Raw genomic sequence first — 6,758 nt, forward strand, 5'->3', positions numbered from 1 at the left:
CCCGCCCCTGTTTCCCGCCCCCGTTTCCCGCCCCCGTCCGACTTCTGTGGCGCGCTGGTCCTTTCTTCTGTGGGCCTGGACTGTTTCTTTTGTTCTCGCGGGCCTGGACTGTTTTTTGTCTTCTCGTGGGCCTGGACTATTTTCCGCGTTTATTATTTTTGGGCCTACACTTCGTTTGACTGGTGGCTCTATCTTCTCGTTTCCTCTCGACTGTTTCTTCTCGCGTCGGCGCTGGTCCATTATCTGTTGACTGTTTCCTCTCCCGTCGGCGGTGGCGATTTCGCGTTTGCCTCTGACCGGCGTCGGCGGCGTTGGAGGCGGTCAGTTCCCTTTGTTCTCTCTCGGCGCCGGTGACTTCCCTTTGTTCTATCTCGGCGGTGTTGGTTCAGCATGCCCGTTGCTGTATTTCTCTGGTGCTTGTTGTTCTCTTAGCTGTAAGTCGTTCTGGATCTATGTTTTTTCTTCCTGTTCTTCCTGCGATTGAATCCATTTTTTTCAATCATGTATCTGTTTAGATTTAGTTTTTTCTAGTTGTTTGTTAAAATGTTGTTTTTTTCATATTTGATTTGAAACCCTAACTTATTCTGTTGTACAAGAAAGTTAAGTTCGGCCATGACTAACTTGTTTATTATAATGTGTTAATAACATCTTCAACTCCTACCTGCTTAGTTGTTGGGGCATTTCAATTTTTACAAGAGATTAGGAAGTGGCAAATTTATCATATTCACAAATTTGGGACATTTTATTCAACTATAGTTATCCATGAACTAGAAAAGATAACTATTTTTATTCAATACAAATGTTCTGATATCCTAACTTTGAAATTTATAGTTTTAGTATTATTTTGAATGTAAAGTGTAAACTGTTTTAAGTTTATGTTTGTTGCATACACTTAAGTATAGCAGGTGATGTTCTGTTTATTAGTAGGTGATGTTCTGTTTATTAGTAGGTGATGTTCCGTTCGTTAGTAGGTGATGTTCTGTTGATTAGCAGTTGATGTTCTGTTTATCAGGTGATGTTATGTTTGTTAGTAGGTGATGATCTGTTGTACAGTGTGATGTTCTCTTAGTAAGCATTTAGTGTACTGTTTTGGTTATTATGATGTTCTGCTATCATATTTCTTTTTGTTATTTTAATTAATAATTAAGTGATATTCTGTTATGATGTTTATGATTTTCTTTTAGTAACTAAAAAATGTTTTTGCTTTGTTATTAATGTGTAGTACAATAATGGCTAAGCAAAATCTTGTGAAGATTCGTTGTTCAACAAGTCGGTTGAAGAAACTTTGTGATGATCTTTCAGAAAAACAAAAGTATTTTGTTCGAGCTAATGGATTTGGTCACTTCTTGAACTTATCTGTTTTCACAGTCCCTATTCCTTTACTTGAATGGGTTATGAGGAATTTTCAAGTTGGTGTTAAAGAGTTTCAGTATGGTGATAAACGTATCAGATTTACAAGAGCAATGATTCAGCAAGTATTTGGTTTTATTTGTGGTGATACTCCAGTGAATTTGGAAAATGTTTCTGCAGAGTTGATTGAGGAAGCACGATTAGTTTCTGTTGATTATGTCATTAATGGCCGTAAACCATCAATTGCTGAAGCTGTGAGATTGTGTTTAGCTGAAAACAATGAAGATGCTTTTATGCGTTCTTTTATGGTAGTGGCTCTAGGAACTTTGATCTGTCCGAATACTCAGAACTCTTTTGATTTGAATATTCTTAGCTATCTTATGAGACCTGCAGAAATAAGGAATTATGATTGGGCTACTTTTGCATTTGACTATATTATACAAGAACTTCTACGCTTTCAAGAAAACATTGCTTCTCATGATGTTCATATACGAAATAACACTCATTGTTATGGCTCATGCTTGCCATTACTTGTGGTAATTTCTTTTTTTATATTCTTGCTCGTTATTTTTATGTTTTTTTTACCTGATTCTTATGAATTAATTATTTGTTTTTAGGTTGTCTATATGGATTTTTTGGATATGAATACAGAATTTGGCAATGCTCATGTGATATCTTATGCCTTACCCCGTTTCTGCCATGTGAAAACTGAGGATTTTTCTCTAGTTGTTGATGCTGATCATGTTAGATTTCCACTATCTGAGAATAGTGTAGAATTTGGTGTTGTTCCGGTAAGTAATAATTTATTAATCATGAGCTGTTTTTGTCTTTATTATTATCTAAGGTTTTCTCTATCTTTGATTTTGTTTCACTTTTGTAGTTTCGAGATATTTCACACACACCATATCATTTACCTCTTGATAAAATTGCTTCTATAGCCAACTTGATAAAGGCTCATAATCCTATTGACAATGATAATGAGACTGATATTTCAATAAGTTCTGAACGGGAAGAAGCTTCTTCTGGTAATATGAATTCCTATGGAGCTATTCGTTGTGATGCTGCTTTTGATGTAAGCATTTTATTTTACTGTAAAATTCATATAGAGAATAAGCACATTTGTATTATTTGTCTAATTGTTATTTTTTTTGTAAAGGTTCCTAATTGCATTGAACCATTAGTTCGGAAGCATTATGAGCAACTACTCTCTGAGGTCAATTCTTTGGTTGTTGATGGTCAATCTACATCAATTACTGCTGAAGAATGTTTGGGTTCGGTATTTTCAAAATGCTTGGCATCTCTTTCTTCTGATGTATTTTATTTTCGATCATCTTCCAATGCTATTACTTCTACAGAAGAGCAACATACTTGTTCCAAGAGAACGGTACTTTTCATTTTTATGTATATTTTCTTTATAGTTGTCATGTTCTTGTTTGGTTTCATTGATGTTCTGTTAATCTTTCATCGTAGTTCCATGTATCTTTCATAATCTTTAGAATTTGTATTATCTTTCATAAATGAATTATTACTTTGTTAATGATGTTGCCAACTTTTTCTTATTCAAAGTTGAAGTTTTGACATTTCTAGAACATAAGTTCAGTACTTAACATGTTCCTACAAGTTTTAAATATCACAACATCAAGTTTTAAATAATTCATGTTCTATTCTATTATTATTGTATTAAGATTATTGAAATCTGACTTCAGAAATGTTGTTCTTTAATTGTTGTCAGACACATTTGGCAAATAAGGCGCAAGACAAATCTATTGTTCATGAAATGCACACGCATGATTCTAAAGGTTCTGAGAATGGAAAATCTGAATTTCATGAATCTACTTCAAATAGTAAAGGTTTTTCAACTTCTACCATTCTAGCAAATATAATTGAAGTTTTATGTGCTATAGAAAATGCAGTGTGTTATGCTTAGGGTACTCATATGTAGTTGTTGTATAATCTTTTACTCCTTAATTTATTTGTTTTTATATTGTAGATATTCTAAAGCGGAAATGTTCTAATGTCATTTATAAGAGGAAGAAAAAGAAAGCAACTGCAGAAATTCCTGATGATTCTATTGTCATTACAGCAGCTAGTTACATCTCAAGTATATATAATAAATATATTCGAGATGACTTCATGCATGATAAGGATTTTCTTCAATCGTAAGATTCTTCTTATAAGTAATTACTTTCTAATTCTTCTTTCTATCTTTGGTCAATGATTTACTGATTTAAATTTTTTTATAGATCTCCTTTTGTTATTATTTCTGGCTTTCACTCAACATATGAAAACTTTCGTCAGTCGTTAAAGCCTAGAGGACACATCATTGATGACGTGATGGCTCTTTTTGGTGAATCAATTAATATCACTAGGAGCCAATTAGCTGAACCCAGAATTGATAGGGCCAAGATATGTTTCTCCCCTTTCTTAGTTGTAAGTTCTGTTTGCTTATTTATATTTTGTTAATTATGTACCATATATTTTCTAAATATGTGTTTTATATATTAAACTTTACAGCAAAAGCTTGTTCAAAGACCTCAAAAGTTTGAAGTTGAGTGTATTCATAAAGAAATGTTACAGATCAATAACGATTATGACATTGTTGAAGCTGATCTTGTATGTTATATTTCATTCATAGTCATCAAAAGTTTCAAGTTGAGTTGTAAGATTCTTATTATTCTATGAATTAATATTCTTTTCTTTATATTTTTTATGCAGCTTTTTTTCCCAATTTGCACTCAAGACCATTGGTTCCTTCTCTGCGTTAATTCACTACAAAAAGAGATCAATTTTTTCTCATCTTCCAGTATTCCTTGTGCTAAAGATACAAATTGTTTCATATCTAATTTGGTGAATTCCTTTTTCATCAATTATTTAGTAGAACTCTTATTAATCTTCTATGTTCTAACAGTTTCACATAAAAACTTTTGTACTAATAAATTTTCAGGTTACAAATTTCCAAACAAGTTGCAAAGAATGTAAAATATTTGATAGGGCATTACTTCAGTATGACAAGAAGATCATTGATTGCCCTCAACAGTCTAATAAGTAATGGATTACCTATATTAATTCTGTATATGAGAATGTTTTAAATTAGTATAATATAATTTGATTTTCTGTTCATTTTTTTGTAGTTTCGACTGTGGCCTCTATGTGATGATGTTCATTGAACATTTTGATGGCATCTCTCTCAAGAAATTCAAGCCAGTAAGTTATCAGCTCTACATTTGAATTTAAATTTCTTCTCTTTCAACCATTTTTCATATATTCTGTTGTAAATAAAGAAAATTTAAAAACAAGTTTAAAATTAAATTTTATTATTGTTTTATTTTCTAATGTTTTCTTTTACAATTTAACAGAGTGATGTTGCTGAGTTTCGGAAGGTCGTTTCTTATAAACTGATGAACCATGTAAACAATGAAGGTGTAATTCCAAATATGAAGGCTGAGAAGATGTTTTTAATAGACTGATGTTCCAGAGTTCCCTGGAACCTGCTCTTAGTGTTTTTTGTACCAGAATTGTTCTAATTATTACCACTTCACTGTGATGTTCAAATGTAACATACATGATGTTCAGACGTACTGTGTTTGACATTTTCTGTAACGAGCACTGATCTTCTGACAATTGTGATATTCTCTTTTGAAAATTTGCTCAAGAGAAATGTTGTTTCATATATCTGTGATGTTTCTGCACACGCTTTTGATATATTTTGTAGTTCGACAGACTATAAGACAAATATAATGTTCACGATATTCAAAATACATGTTCTATTGTATATAATTCCAAGTTATAACTTTATATAGTATGTAGAATTTCTTTATAAAATAATATTTTTAATTCTTCCTAATTTTTTATTTGAAGTTGGTACTGTTTTAAAAAATAAAATATATTTTCATTGTTATGCACATTCAAAAAGTAAAATATATTTTCATTGTTATGCTAACACTTTCTTGTGGCCTCAAAAAGTTTTTTCAAAATATCAAAATTATTGTTTTTCAATATATATTTTGCTTTTTTTGTTGACCTAATTTCTTGTATTGATTTTTATCAAAACGGAACTTAGAAATGTCCTATTTTCCTCTGCGGGCCCATTTTTCTACCGGCCCATTTGCTAGCCCATTTGTGCTCTTTCTTCCCCACTCCACCAGGACCGTAACGGAGTGGCGGTTCTTTCTTTTTTCTGAGTACTTATCTGTTTCATCTATTACTCTTCATTTCTCAAAAACCACTATGTTGTGTTCCTGAGGGACGGCGGTTCTGGAGTGCGGCGGTGAGCGGTGGTTCTGGACCGCTGCCCCTCCGGCGGTTCTCGAGTGGGGCGGTGAGCCGTGGTTCGACGCCTGTTCTGAATCGCCGTCGAAGCATTGGTTTGTGCGCCGCCTTTTCGCCTTTTTTTATCAGTCGTTTTCTCCCCACCATTGATTCGGCGACTGAGCGGTAGTGCACCGGCTCCATTGATTCTCTACCCGTTCTTCTCCAGATCCAGGTCCGAATCGCTGAAGAACGAGGAGGACAACTCTGTAGAGTTGAAGGTGAGCAATGGCGACTTGTATTAATTATTTTCTTTTTTTCTCAATTCCAGTCACGATCTTTATATTGACTAAAATTCAGAATTCTTTATATTGATTTGTATTATTTTGTCCATTCCCTGATTCTTTTAGAATATTGCTCTTATTCATTTTGTTATAGAAAACTATACTCCAGAGTTGTATGTTCCAATGTTGTTTTAGAGTGAAATTTATTATGTAATTTTCAGACTTGGTAACATATTGCAATTGTAAATTTAGAACTTGAGTTCCTTCTAACATATTAGAATAACGTCACTGAAATATATTAATATTTCTTTGTTCTCACAAATCTAATCTAGTGTTCAACTATATTGTACATTATGTCCTCTGTCATATTCTTCAGTATTCTCTTTTTAGTTTAAAGAATGATTTCATGAGTTTTAGTCATACAATATAGATCTGATATGCAGCTACGTTCTGATGGATGTTCTCTGTATTGTTGTCTTTTTTTTTTCTTTTTATTTCCTATGTGCTTTCTTTTCTTTGTTCTATCAATATCAATGTCATGTTCCAGTACTTTATACTTAATGTTCTTTTACACAATCTGTGGTTAAACTTGTAGTCAAAATGGCAAGACAAGATCGTGTCAAGATTCGTTTTTCAACAAAACGATTACAGAATCTTTGTGAAAAACTCAATGAAGATCAAAAGAATTTTGTCAGAGCTCATGGTTTTGAGAATTTCCTGAATTTATCAATTTTCACGGTTCCTATACCTTTGCTAGAATGGATTATGATTCACTTTCAGTGTGGAGTTAAGGAATTCCAGTATAGGGGTAAGACAATCAGGTTCACAAAACAAATGGTTGAACAAGTTATTGGTTTTACTTCTGGTGATATTACA

At 32.8% G+C, this 6,758-nt stretch overlaps 1 long non-coding RNA gene across 1 annotated transcript; it reads left to right on the forward strand.

Annotated features, from left to right (window-relative positions):
* LOC110433426 lies at nucleotides 4,152-4,960 on the forward strand. The gene is made up of 3 exons (XR_002450853.1): nucleotides 4,152-4,395; nucleotides 4,482-4,554; nucleotides 4,707-4,960. It is a non-coding gene; the product is annotated as an uncharacterized LOC110433426 (long non-coding RNA).

The sequence above is a fragment of the Sorghum bicolor genome, chromosome 3 (genome assembly GCF_000003195.3).
Source record: "Sorghum bicolor cultivar BTx623 chromosome 3, Sorghum_bicolor_NCBIv3, whole genome shotgun sequence".
Lineage (NCBI taxonomy): Eukaryota > Viridiplantae > Streptophyta > Magnoliopsida > Poales > Poaceae > Sorghum > Sorghum bicolor.